Raw genomic sequence first — 14,801 nt, forward strand, 5'->3', positions numbered from 1 at the left:
TTCTGGAATGACCTCTGAAAAGACAGCTCAACTGTCATTCCAAGATCCCTGCCCTCCAAATCATTTATTATGGCCCTGCTGAACTATTTTTTTTTCAGCAACTGAATACATTTTAGATATCATTATTTGTCACAGAAACATGTGATTACCCTTTGTATGAAAAGCAATATATTTGTTCACATCTGGCAGAACTTTGCTCCTCACAGACGACTTAAAGTGAAGAAAATAAGTATTTGCACACCCTGCTATATTGTAAGTTCTCCCACTTAGAAATCATGGAGGGGTCTGAAATATTCATCATAGGTGCATGTCCACTATGAGAGAGATAATCTAAAAAGAAGTATCCAGAAATCACAATGTATGATTTTTTTTAACGATTAATTTGTGTGATACAACTGTAAATAAGTATTTGAAGACCTGAGAAAACCAATCTTAATATTTTTACAGTAGCCTTTGTTTGCAATTACAGAGGTCAAAAATTTCCTGTAGGTGTTCGCCACAGTTGCACACACCGCAGGAGAGATTTTGGCCCACTCCTCCACACAGATCTTCTCTAGACCACACAGGTTCCTGGGCACCATCCCTACCGTGAAACATGGGGATGGCAGCATCATGCTTTGGGGGTGTTTTTCTGCACATGGGACAGGACGACTGCACTGTATTAAGGAGAAGATGACCGCGGCCATATATTGTGAGATTTTGGGGAAAAACCTCTTTTCCTCAGTCAGAGCATTGAAAACAGGTTGTGGCTGGGTCTTTCAAGATGACAATGACCTAAAGCACACAGCCAGGAAAACCAAGGAGTGGCTCCGTAGGAAGCATATCAATGTTGTGGCGTGGCCTAGCCAGTCTCCAGACCTAAACCCAAAAGAAAATATTTGGAGGGAGCTGAAACTCCATATTTCTCAGGTACAGCCCGGAAACCTGTCTGATCTAGAGAAGATCTGAGTGGAGCAGTGGGACAAAATCCCTCTTGCAGTGTGTGCAAACCTGGTGAACAACTACAGGAAACATTTGATCTCTGAAATTCCAAACAAAGGCTACTGTACAAAATATTAACATTTAGTTTTCTCAGGTGTTCAAATACTTATCTAGAGCTGTATCACACAAATAAATCATTAAAAAAATCATACATCGTGATTTGTGGATTTTTCTTTTTAGATTATCTCTCTCACAGTGGACATGCACCTACGATGAAAATTTCAGACCCCCTCCATGAGTTCAAAATTTCTAAGTGGGAGAACTTCCAATATAGCAGGGTGTTGAAATACTTATTTTCTTCACTATATATATATATATATATATATATATATATATATATATATATATATATATATATATATATATATACACGTGTGTGTGTGTGCAATACAATATACTGAGTGAAAACTTTCCTGCTCACGTGAAGAATAATTCTTCTGCAATGCAGTCATGCATGTGTGGAGTTGAATCTGCAGTTCTGAGAAAATGTGTCAAACACCAGTTGTCTGTGGTTTGCCGATACTATGAAAAAAGTTTGACTATTCAATGAATATTAATCCAACTTGTGCTGTCAAGCAAGAGAATTAGAGGCAAAGTCACTATCAAATCGGTCACTCTCTGTCGAAGTCACTCAAAGAGCCATGAAGTCAATTTAAATGCAAATGAGACAACAAACTTTCAAGGAGATGTGGCACTCCTCTGTACTGCTTACTGCTTTCATGTCCATGGCAGGAAGATGGCACAGTGTGTGTTAGCTCATTAATGACCCACCTCCTGAAACTGTAAGGGTCATAAGGAAGCCACATTGACGGAGACATCAATCAAAAAAATAGAATCTTGAGTCACATGTTCACACACAGACTAATGGAAGCAATATAATAACTTCAAACCCTAAAATGTGGTCATTGTTCCAAAAATAAAATATCAAAGATGGTAGTGGAAATTATTACAGTGGAATCTCAGTTTACAAATGGCACAACCAAACTTGCTATAAAAATAGATTTTTTTTAAGAAAAATGACCTAGGTTCTCAGACTATTTTCAGTTCACGAACATTCTGGCAAGGATTTAAAGTGTCAGGAGTTGTTTTTCTTGCAGTGCATAAAAATCATTGGCTGCTGCTTCAAACATTGCACAGTAATGGACTAAATACTTAAAACTCTGCGAAAGGACCCAGCTAGAATGTTTTGGTTGTTAGTAAGCTTTATACAATCCTCTCTGCCTATTTGGATGAAAAGATTAGGGTTAGGCTCATTTGTTGTTCATGAATTTCCCAATAAATTAAATGAGTCAATGGGACTGCTGTTACAGAAAAAAAATACGGATTACAGACTTGGTTCAGGTGGAAGCCCAATTAGCAAATTGGCCACTCGGTGAATCAGGATTTGTTTTAATGAGTCTAATGAAGCTTGATTTGCTCTAATCTTCACTTTAGAAAACAGTGTCATGTTAGACCTGTAGCGATCATTGGACAAATAAACAGACACTTACAATGCAGGACAGACATCAGGACTTGCTCGTTCACAGCAAATCAACGTGGCCAACATGGGTCTGTGCCTGCTCGAGGCTCCCAGCCATCCTCCTACAGGGCACCATGGGGATTAATGAGATCCCGGGGGAAGTGTGTGGATGCACAACCGACCTAGTCATACCGACACCTGCTATACACCTCATTTTAGGCTCACTGTCACATAGCACCTTCAGAATGACATGACAAGTTTGCAACCCGGGATATAGCTCAAGTAATTGTTATCCCTAAATTTTCCACTATCAATGGGCTCTATGGACCTAGCTTAGTGACATAATACAGTTTACTCTTTTACGGTTCTGCAAAAGATGACAAATCATAATAATCTAGAGAAAAACAAGAGAATGTGAAGTTTTTACCTCCAAAAGCAACACAAATAATTCATTGAACATTATTGTGATCAAATGTGTACACTGTCAAGTCACTTAAAGCAGCTGCAGGTTTCGCAATGTTAAACTTGTGATTACATGTAGTGCACTGTCCCAGAACCTGCTTTCCCAGACAGACCATTCCATCTGTGTGCTACAAATTACATTGAAGAAAATAAGTATTTGAACGGGTAGCCTGTTATATTGCAAGTTCCCCCACCTAGAAATCATGGAGGGTTCTGAAATTTTCATCGTAGGTGCATGTCCACTGTGAGAGAGATCATCTGAAAAGAAATATCCAGAAATCACAATGTATGATTTTTTAACCATTCATTTGTGTAATACAGCTTCAAATAAGTATTTGAACAATATTAATATTTGGTACAGTAGCCTTTGTTTTTAATTACAGAGGTCAAACGTTTCCTGTAGTTGTTCACCAGATTTGCAAACACTGTAGGAGCGATTTTAGCCCACTCCTTCACACAGATCTTCTCTAGATCAGACAGGTTTCTGGGGTGTTGCTGAAAAACACAGTGTCAGGTCCCTCCAAAGATTTTCTATTTGGTTTATGTCTGGAGACTGGCTAGGCCACACGATGCCAGAACCTTGATGTGCTTCTTACAGAGCCACACTTTGGTTTTCCTGGCTGTGTGCTTTGGGTCATTGTCATGTTGAAAGACCCAGCCACGACCATCTTCAATGCTCTGACTGAGGGAAAGAGGTTGTTCCTCAAAATCTCAAAATACATCCTCTCCTTAATTTAGTGCAGTCGTCTTGTCCCATCTGCAGAAAAACACCCCCAATAGCATGATGCTACCACCCCCATGCTTCACAGTCGGAATGTGTTCTTGGGATGGAACTCATCATTCGTCTTCCTCCCAACACGGTTAATGGTATTATGACCAAAAAGTTCCATTTTGGTCTCATCTGACCACAAAACTTTCTCCCATGACTCCTATGTATAAACTAAATGGTCAATGGCAAACTTAAGACGGGCCTTGACATGCTCTGGTTTAAGCAGGGAAATTTTCCGTGCCTTGCATGATTTCAAACCATGATGTCTTAGTGTATTACCATCAGTCACCTTGGAAACGGTGGTCCCAGCTCTTTTCAGGTCATTGACAAAGTCCTATTGTGTAGTCCTGGGCTGATTCCTCACCTTTCTAAGGATCATTGAGACCCCACAAGGTGATATCTTGCATGGGGCTCCACTCTGATTGAGATTCACCGTCATGTTTAGCTTCTTCCATTTCCTAATAATTGCTCCAACAGTGGACCTTTTTTCACCAAGCTGCTTGGCAATTTCTTCGTAGCCCTTTCTAGCCGTGTGGAGTTGTACAATTTTGTCTCTGGTGTCTTTGGACAGTTCTTTGGTCTTGGCAATGTTACAAGTTTGAGCCTTATTGATTGTATGGTGTGGACAGGTGTCTTAATGTGGCCAACCAAATCACACAGGTGCATCTGATCCAGGATAATACATGGAGTGGAGGTGGACTTTTAAAGGCGGACTAACAGGTCTTTGAGGGTCAGAATTCTAGCCCATCGACAGGTGTTCAAATACTTATTTGCAGCTGTATTACATGAATAAATTCTTTAAAAAAACATACATTGTAATTTCTGGATTTTTCTTTTTGGCTTATTTTTCTCACAATGGACATGCACAAATGATGAAAATTTCAGACCCCTCCATGATTTCTAAGTGGAAGAACTTGCAACATAGCAGGGTGTTCAAAAACTCGTTTTCTTCACTGTAACTCTTCATATGAATTTCAAACATTTGCCTCATCCAATGACAAAGTTTGATTGTACTGCAGTCATGCTAAGATGGGAAAAAGCTACACATAACATTAAGTAGACCTCCACTTATACTGCAAGGTTTTACGTGCTTCTTCAAAGATCTGAAGCAGAAAACCCAATTCCGTCCCATCTAACACAACATTAGCTTGTTTCTGCTTCAATAACTGGAAATAACAACAAATAACTGCTCTGGAAGAGACTCTTTTGGCTAGCAGAAGAAGAAGTTTCAATGAAGGGAAGTTGAAGGCAAATGGTTACCACAAAACCCACAGTCAAGGTTTCATGAAATAAAATGCATGTATATCAACCTCGGCCGACATAAAGCTAAGGCACACACTCATAATACAGGGAACAACAAATTTTACTAAAAAGCAACATTTAGTTTGTTTTACGACAGAACACTGCAAAGTTAAATACTATGCCTTTGATGGTTAGTTCGGTCAAGTCCCGTTGACACCATAATGTATGTAGAAAAACACAACTTTTCAAAACTAGAAAAGACCGGACCAAACCAATGAACTATTAAATCTATTATAAATGTTAAGTAAAATGTAAATGTAGTGTACTGTAAATGTAATACTCGGCATGGCAGAATAGTCGTAGAGTCTTGGCCTCACAGTTCTGAGAACTGGGCTTCAAATCCCAGTCTAGGCTGTGTGGAGTTTGCATGTTCTTCCCGTGCCTGCATGTTTTTTCTCTGGGCACTCCAGTTCCCTTGAACACATCTGAAAAACAGGCTTTAATTGGAGACTCTAAATTGCCCTTAGACTGTTGTCTATCTCCATGTGTCCTGCAATTGGCTGTTAACCAGTTCAGGGTGTACCCCGCCTCTTGCCCGATGATAGCTGGGATAGGCTTCAGCACTCACATGACCCTTGTGAGGATAAGTAGCTCAGAAAATGGATGGATCGATTGATAAATTGATAAATGCAATTTAAAGAATGAGTCAAGCTATATCTAACTGGAAAAATACCATTTGTTGCCTCTCCTCCTTCCATGAAACATAATCATTTCAATACTTTATTGTTTTTTTTTTTTTTACAGTCTTGGTTTTATTTTTCCTTATGCCAACTATATTTTCTTAATTATGGTACTTTCAGTTTCAGTATTGTAGAACACTAACTATAATAATAATAATAATAACAATAATACCTTGCATGATAGGCCAATACACATTTACTATCCTATCCTATCCTATCCCATCCTAATCTATACTATACTATACTATACTATACTATACTATACTATACTATACTGTACTGTACTGTACTATACTATACTATACTATACTATACAATACTAAATCAACAAAATATTAAGATGTAATAAAGTTTCTGCTGATGGAAATTAATTTGAATTCATTAAATTGTTTCAGCCACAGTGGAGTAACTGGTTAGAGGGTCTGCCTCACACTTCTGAGGAACGGGATTCAAATCCCCTGTGCTTGTGAAGGTTTTCACCGGGAACTCCTGTTTCCTCCCACATTCCAAAAACATGCATTCATTGGAGACTCTAAATTGCCCCCAGGCGTGATTATGGCTACGAATGATTTTTTCTTTATAAGTATGCCACGATCGGCTGGCAATCAGTTCAGGGTGTACCTTGTTCCCTGCCCGAAGATAGCTGAGATGGGCACTCTCACCTCCGCACCCTTGTGAGTATTTGTGGCTCAGAAAATGGATGGATGGATAGACTGTATCAAATGAATGATAGAAAACATATGTATTTAGAGCTTTGTATTTTTTTTCAAGATGGAATAAATCTAAAATTCAACTTGGTGATGATAAAAACCAATTACATAACTATGTTTAACTATAGCCTGAGTTCATCCTTGATGCACTGTCTGTCACATGTGTCCTCCTTCATCTTGGGTGCCCTTCACTTTCATGTCCCAGGGGTCCCATTGGATCCCTACCCATGCAGCTACACACAATACTCTTCATGGAGCACAAAGCTTGTAATACCGTGGTCTTCTGTTCTTTTCTTTACATTTGTCACTTGTATTCTATTGCTCTTTGTTCGCCGTTATGCGTGAGGTGTCCCATAGTCAGCCCGCAATTGAAATGGAGATTTTTACATTTACCAGTGACTTAAGGGCAATAACTTCCTTCTCTTTTGGGCATAGCTGTCATGTTTATTGTTCCTTGGAGAATCTTTTGGCAGTGTACAACAATGTTTTTTTACATAACCATTGAATTTTATGGATATGTGCTGTCCAGTGCTGTCAAAGTCTGAGCAACTTGTCTGAAATTGACAGCAATCTAAACACGTGGGGATTTGAATTACAGACTTTCACTAAGCATACTCTTTGTTTCTCTTTTTTTACCCTCTTTTTTCTTGAATAATCCAATGATTCCTAACCAGTGTCTCATAATACATTAATTTGCCATGTGAAGTCTTCAGGTGTACTGCGTAAAATTATCCAGTTATACTGAATCCATCAAAAAACGATTTGCCTAGAACAAAAGCTGTCCATCCATCCATCCATCCATCCATCCATCCATCCATCCATCCATCCATCCATTTTCTTAGCCGCTTATTCTCACAAGGGTTGCAGGAGTACTGGAGCCTATCCCAGATGTCATCGGGCAGGAGGCAGGGTACACTCTGAACTGGTTGCCAGCCAATCACAGGGCAGAACCAATAGTGTGTAATCTAGCTGTGCCAGTGGCATATCGTAATACAAAGAACTAATAAATGCCCAACTATTAAATGCCAGAAATTATATAATTGACTTGTGTCTCCATTTTTTGTGACATTTTGTTTGGTTGTGTGGAGTGAAATTTTTCCAAGGTATAAATGTGCTCTGCCTTTTTAAAGGTAATAACTGTATTAATCAAACCCACTGCCTCTATTCACAATTGAGCAAAGTGTCATGATCCTGCCGCTTCAGCACGAGCTGTGCGGGTGCCCGCGCGGCTGCGCTAATTGGGAGGCACACACCTGCGCCTCGTGCGGGCTGGTCATCCCCTGTATATATAGGACCCGGTGACGACTGGTCCTCCGCCAGTTCGTTGAGCTTTATGTCCCGTTCCAGCACTCTCATATTCCTGATTGATCCTGTGTGTACCGACCTTCGTCCGTTCTCAGACCAACCTTGTAAGCCTGACTCCTTGATACTTCTGCCTGCGTTGATTGTTTCCCCGTGTACCGACCCCTGCATACAATAAACATGTCTCTTCTTGAACTACCTTGCGTCTTCCCGGTAGATCCAAGTGCACCTATCGGTACGAGGGAACCCGCTTGGCCATCTACCCGGGACCTCCGCGTGGCGGCCAGAGGAGACGCCCCAGCCGGGCGTTCCGTGGTGTCTCTCGCTGCGCGGCAACGAAGACACCGTCCTCCCACTCCTCGCCGGTAACGGTGAAACCGGCAGACCCGCAGATGGTGGCGAAGCTTCCAGCCCAGAGGGAGGAGGTGCCGCCAAATCACGAGGCGTTCCGCCGCGAAATGCGGGCAGAGATAGACCGGCAGAGCGCCGAATTGGCGGCTCTCACGGCCCAGGTCCGGCAAGGATTGGCGAACCAGCCGAGCTACGCTGACGTCGCAATGGCGACGGACTCACTGCTGACTCAGGTTCACGTTGCCGTGGAAACCGACCCGCCCCCTTGCCAAGTGCACGCCACAGTGGGAACAGACTCGCCATCTCAAGTGAACGCTGCAGTGGGAACGGACTCGCCACCTCAAGTGCACGTCGCAGTTTTGGCTGTTCCGAGCAGAGTTCACTCAGCAGTTGGAACTGACCCGCTTCCGAGACACGCCCACGTGTCATTTTCGACTGACTCTCCGCCTACTCAGGTTCACGTTGCCCTGGAAACGAATTCTCCACCGCGCCACGCCCACGTTGCTGTTTCAACTGATGCACTGCAAGCTCACGTGGCAGTGGGGACCGACCCGATGCCACCTCACGTTGCTGTCCAGGAGGTGGCGACGTCTCCACAGCCGCTTCACGTCCGCGCTCTGGAGTGGCAGTGGCGACCGGCCCGCGGTCACTCCACACTCTTGCTCTGTCGGCGACCAGCCCGCGGTCGCTCCCCGTTCCTGCTCTGTCGGCGACAGGCACGCCCTCACGTTCCTGTCCAGGAGGTGGCGACAGTTCCCCAGCCGCCTCACGCTCCCGTCCAGGAGGAGGTGGAGTTGGTGATGCTGCTGCCGCCTTCTCACGTTGCTGTCCAGGAGGGTGCGGCGGCGGGGTCGCTGCCTTCTCACGTTGCTGTCCAGGAGGGGGCGGCGGCGGGGTCGCTGCCTTCTCACGTTGCTGTCCAGGAGGGGGCGGCGGTGGGGTCGCTGCCTTCTCACGTTGCTGTCCAGGAGGGGGCGGCGGCGGGGTCGCTGCCTTCTCATGTTGCTGTCCAGGAGGGGGCGGCGGCGGGGTCGCCTTCTCACGTTGCTGTCCAAGAGGGGGCGGTACTGGCGCCGCCTTCTCACGTTGCTGTCCAGGAGGGGGCGGTACTGGCGCCGCCTTCTCACGTTGCTGTCCAGGAGGGGGCGGTACTGGCGCCGCCTTCTCACGTTGCTGTCCAGGAGGAGGTGGAGTTGGTGATGCTGCTGCCACCTTCTCACGTTGCTGTCCAGGAGGGGGCGGTAGTGGCGCCGCCTTCTCAAGTTGCTGTCCAGGAGGGGGCGGCGGCGGGGTCGCTGCCTTCTCACGTTGCTGTCCAGGAGGGGGCGGCGGCGGGGTCGCCTTCTCACGTTGCTGTCCAGGAGGGGGCGGTACTGGCGCCGCCTTCTCAAGTTGCTGTCCAGGAGGGGGCAGTACTGGCGCCGCCTTCTCAAGTTGCTGTCCAGGAGGGGGCGGTACTGGCGCCGCCTTCTCACGTTGCTGTCCAGGAGGGGGCGGTACTGGCGCCGCCTTCTCACGTTGCTGTCCAGGAGGGGGCGGTACTGGCGCCGCCTTCTCACGTTGCTGTCCAGGAGGGGGCGATGGCGTCGCCACCTTCTCACGTTTCTGTCCAGGAGGGGGCGGTACTGGCGCCGCCGCCTTCTCACGTCCCTGTCCAGGAGGAGCTGGGGAGTTCTGTGGAGCCACCCAGGAGCTGGAGAGACTTCGGGGTGGCGGTCATGGCTCTGGTCCTGCTCTCCATCATCTTCTTCGCTCCTGAGTGCGCCCAGCCGCTTCAGGACCTGGCCTCGTTGAGGACCAATCCCTGGTCGTCTTGCAACGACGGCGTGGGAGGTTCTCGTCCGGAGCAGTGGCCTGCCTCGTTCTGGTTCCTGCTTCGCCATTTGGTTCCTCACAGAGGTCATCCACCCGAATCGCCCCGTGGGGACCCTGGTGCTTGGCGTCCGGGTCGTCCTCCTGACCTGTCCGCCCGGACGCCTCGTGTTTGGTGGCCTGGATGGCCACCAGTCTGGGGTTCAGGGGGGGGCGTGCCCTCCTCCGGACCCCCTTCCGCCCACCCCTGCCTGTGTTATTATTGTCTGTCTTTTCGCTTAGGCACGTCTGGGAGCCGTGCCTTTGAGGGGGGGGGGGGTACTGTCATGATCCTGCCGCTTCAGCACGAGCTGTGCGGGTGCCTGCGCGGCTGCGCTAATTGGGAGGCACACACCTGCGCCTCGTGCGGGCTGATCATCCCCTGTATATATAGGACCCGGTGACGACTGGTCCTCCGCCAGTTCATTGAGCTTTCTGTCCCGTTCCAGCACTCTCGTATTCCTGACTGAACCTGTGTGTACCGACCTCCGTCCGTTCTGACCAACCTTGTAAGCCTGACTCCTTGATACTTCTGCCTGCGTTGATTGTTTCCCCGTGTACCGACTCCTGCCTGTCCGCTCATCTGTTCTCTTCGCCCGACGTCACAACTACCGCTGCTGCACCGGACTGCTTGCTCGATCCCCGACCTCTGCATACAATAAACGTGTCTTTTCTTGAACTACCTTGCGTCTTCCGAGTTCCTGCATTTGGGTCCTACTCCCGTTCCGATGGGACGTGACACAAAGGTTTTACAGCATACATTTTTATACAGCAGAACTTTTGCTCACAAACGTAATCTGGCATAAGACATAAGACAAAACCTTTGTGAACTGAAGCAATTTTTTTTCCATCCCTTCATTTCATCCTACTGCATATACTCACGAGGATTTCAGATGTGCAGCCTATCCCAGGTGACTCTGGGCGAGAGGCGGGGTTTACCCTGAACTTATCACTATACAAATAAACAACCATTTGCACTCACATTCACATCTTCAGGCACTTTTAGAGTCTTCAAATAACTTATCATGCATGGTTTTGGGATGTAGAAAGAAACCAGGGTACCCGGAGAAAACCCACACAGGCCAGAGTGAACATGGAAATGCTACACAGGTGAATTTGAACCTTGGCAGATGCCCTAACTGGTTGACCACGGTGCAGCTATTTCTGTTTTCCACTAAACTAAAATTGGAACGAATCCTTTCCAGCCACAGAACCAAAGCATCTTCATGCCCAATGCTGTGACTGAGGGAAAGAGGTTGTTCCCCAAAATTTCATAATACATGGCCGCAGTCATCCTCTCCTTAATACAATGCAGTCGTCCTGTCCCATGTGCAGAAAAACACCCCCAAAGCATGATGTTACCACCCACATGCTTCACAGTAGGGATGGTGTTCTTGGAATGGAACTCATCATTCGTCTTCCTCCAAACTCAGTGGAATTATGACAAAAAGTTCCATTTTAGTCTCATCTGACCACAAAACCTTCTCCCATGACTCCTCTGTATCATCCAAATGGTCATTGGCAAACTTAAGACGGGCCTTGACATGAGCTGCTTTGAGTAAGGGAACCTTCCGTGCCATGCATGATTTCAAAACATGGCGTATTAGTGTATTACCAACAGCCACCTTGGAAATGGTGGTCCATGGTCTTTTCAGGTCAGACAGTTCCTTCTCTTCTTTTTTCGGAAGATAATCCCAAAGGTTTATAAATTTTCCGTAGCATCCAAAGATTGCATGAACCGATAGCAAGAAAGCGTAGGTTTCCTAACCGAACCCGGATGCAGTTGTCTCAGATGTGAACAATTATTCTCTCAACTTCCGGTATAGTTTCCAACGAAACTTTCGTCATGCTCAAGCCAGGAATCAAATACAAATTCTCATAATATACATAAAAGTCTATAACAGTACAGAATCGTATGCTAAAATAAACACCCAATTTATACGTTCGCCAATTTATTTCGCCATTATAAAACTTTACTCGTCAGACTCAGTATGTGTTCGCATATGGCGAATTGGCAAGTGGGTAGCGACGGCCCTGCAACTTCCGAACATGCTCAGTACGGTTAACTTGCATTTCCTGTTTCCGGGTGAATACTGATGGTTTAGGAGCAGGCTTGTTTAGTTAACAACGTTTATGAAATAAACACGTAAATTAATGTCAAGACTACACAAAACAAGGGACGTCTTTCAATATCTATTCTTTCTACTCAGAACAAATTTTACACGCACTTTTTCGTGCTCGATTGTGCAGGTTTGGGAACGCGATGACGCGCAAGCGCAATCGCGCTTGTCAAATCACAGTGACTGTATATATATATACATATATATTGATCTAGGACAAACCTGATCGTGTGGAGGTAGGTTATCCTATAATCTATTGATCACCATCAATCATAGTTTTATTTTTTTGGTTTTATCCACTAATAATCCACTTGGTAGAAAACTGTTAAATAATCTACTTGATTTCAGGGTCAATGAAATAGAATGTTATAAAACCACATTCAAAATCTTATAAATTAAAACCAATGTGTAACTGTACAGGATAATACATTCAGTGATAAATTACTGTGTGCTTATGGGTGAGTAATATTACTATATAAAAACAGAACAGGTTTTCACACTGGTCTACCAATACTATAAACCACTAAGGTAGATGATTCAGCATTGCCATGGTGATGAGAGAGACAAGCAAGTCTCCTTTTTACATGCCATTGTGCCATCCACATACACTGAATCTATTATTTTAAAATAAGATTACTACTGTGTATAGTTGTGCCTTACCATAGATGTGTATCATTTAAAGCTTTTAATATGCCGCCTGCTCATAGAGAAAGGAAATCTGTGTTTGTTTTGGCTACTAATTCTTTCATACTCTTAATTCAATGCAATGGGCACAGGCGCAGATGTATTGTAATAACAGGTGTGTCTGTTGCAATGTAAACACTACAATTTATCTCACGTCTTCATTGCAAATTCACCTTTGGAGATCTTTTGTGAAGTTGTGTAATGACAAAAACGAGACAGAAACGCTCTTTTGCAACAGTTTTAGTGTGGATGGACCAAAGGGAGCTGAACACAAACACTGGAAAACCTCACTGATGTCGTCAAAAGTTAGATCTCTAGCAGGATGTTCCCAGACGTTGGCGGAAACATTTGATGTGCATTCACAGTCAACTGAGTGCATTAACCACTAAGATATGAAAAACGAGCTTGTCTGCCAGTACAAAGGACGTTCTGTTTGGTGCATTTTGTGATATAACCGATTAAAACCATGAAAAGGTCCATGAAATGCATCAGGTTGGCACTGCATATTAAGAAGCTAGGGACTGGCTAACATGGGCTCGTCGGGAGATGGTGGACACTTTGCCTGTCCAATTACTGGCTCTTGCTCAAATTGTTTGGTGAGAAACATTCGACCTACTTCTGGACAAAAAGCTCCACTGCCCTGAATAGTGAGAGGCTGAGGACCATGTGTGATAACAAGTGCTATTACAAGCTCTCGTCTTTGGCCTACAAATTAAATTCCGGGAACCATCCAGGTAATTATTGTCTATGCGTGCTTATATCTGTGTGGGGTGACCGTAAATAGGCTGCTCCACTTGAAGAGAATTTTGAGATGATTACATTAATTAATGTCAGTCTGACGTTCAGAAGGTCTACATGTTAAGTCATGGAGGCATATGGAGTGGGACTATGTTACAGTTCTCAAAATTCACATTTTATGAAAACAAAATAAAGACTAGTACAAACAACAGCAAGTGAAAGCCATAAAAAAGGAGAAAAACTTTAAAAGTGGAGCTTTCTTTAAATGTATCATTAGTAAAGAGAAACCAAGGAAACGCTGACAAGATCTGAAATTAGGTGCTCACCGTATCACCCAAGTGAGATACACCTGGTTCCATAAATTCATCAAGGGCACCAGCTCAGTGCATAGCACTTACACACAGTCCATCAATTACGGTAATATAAGCAACAACCGTGGCACCAATTTTTATAATGAGTTTTTAAGCACACTCACTAAAGTCTCATCAGTCATTGTAATCTTGTGTCACACATTTAGAATTGTACCATGGCAGGCAAAGGGAAAATACCCTTGTGTTTTAAGGAGGATGTTTATTACAATTTACCTTTTAGCTTAACATCATTATAACGACGATCCTTGCTAGTAGTTTGTGATATTTACCCAATCTAATGACATTTTTAAATTATGCTGCTGATTAAGATCTGGAATGAGTAATTTCATTGTCATCCCTCTAATGTCAGCAATATAAAATTATGCGATTCACTGGCATGTTCAGCACACATCTCTGCTCAGAAATGTATTATACTTGAAATTATGATCTGATACAAAAAAAATGCTGATCAGCTTTTGTAATGTTTTTCATTATTTTTAAGAAACATTTATCAGAACCATGAAGCATTTATCTATAGAGTATATTCAATATAGATATGTATACAGCCACCCGCCTTTAACAGCACCTACACGTCACCAAATACTACCTTAAAGTGCAACAACTAAGAAAAAGTACAAACAAATTTCAAAATGTTTTTGAAACAAGGTCACCAGCATTGTCTTTTGGAAATAATAATTCTTAAAACTAACCTGCAGGTGCAACATAAGGTGGTCCTTAACCAAGTTGGCGTTAATCCTCCAGCCAAGGAGAACAGATGGATATGCAGAGGAGCTTCGCCCGGCTCGCAGTGAGTGGGTCTGCGTGGTGGACCAATCTCCCCTCCTCCTCTTGTGGATGCTGCCTATGTCACTCCCACTGGAAGAAGAAAAAAAGTAATAGCGGATTCTTTCTCCGCCTCCACAAAGACTCACTCAAATAATAGTGGGGACCCTGTCGCAGTCAATAGGTTTTAGAAAAAACCCATGGCAACACAGAAAAAGCAGTGGGCAACTTCCCCACGTCGTGACCGGGTTAACCCCCC

General features: G+C 44.3%; 1 protein-coding gene across 3 annotated transcripts in view; it reads right to left on the reverse strand.

The window, feature by feature from the left end:
• chl1b (cell adhesion molecule L1-like b) overlaps positions 1–14,586 on the reverse strand; it is a 116,460-nt gene extending 101,874 nt beyond the window's left edge. The window contains exons 1-2 of one of the 3 annotated variants that reach the window (XM_061833252.1): positions 14,470–14,559; positions 2,472–2,562 (exon numbers count right to left, since the gene is read on the reverse strand). The gene's annotated coding sequence lies outside the window, so the exon portion shown is untranslated. Of the gene's footprint in view, positions 1–2,471; positions 2,563–14,469 lie in introns of all 3 variants that reach the window. The other 2 variants (XM_061833254.1, XM_061833253.1) reach the window with 2 other exon arrangements.
• Between the last annotated feature and the right edge of the window lie 215 nt (positions 14,587–14,801).

Source organism: Syngnathoides biaculeatus, chromosome 10 (genome assembly GCF_019802595.1).
Source record: "Syngnathoides biaculeatus isolate LvHL_M chromosome 10, ASM1980259v1, whole genome shotgun sequence".
Classification (NCBI taxonomy): domain Eukaryota; kingdom Metazoa; phylum Chordata; class Actinopteri; order Syngnathiformes; family Syngnathidae; genus Syngnathoides; species Syngnathoides biaculeatus.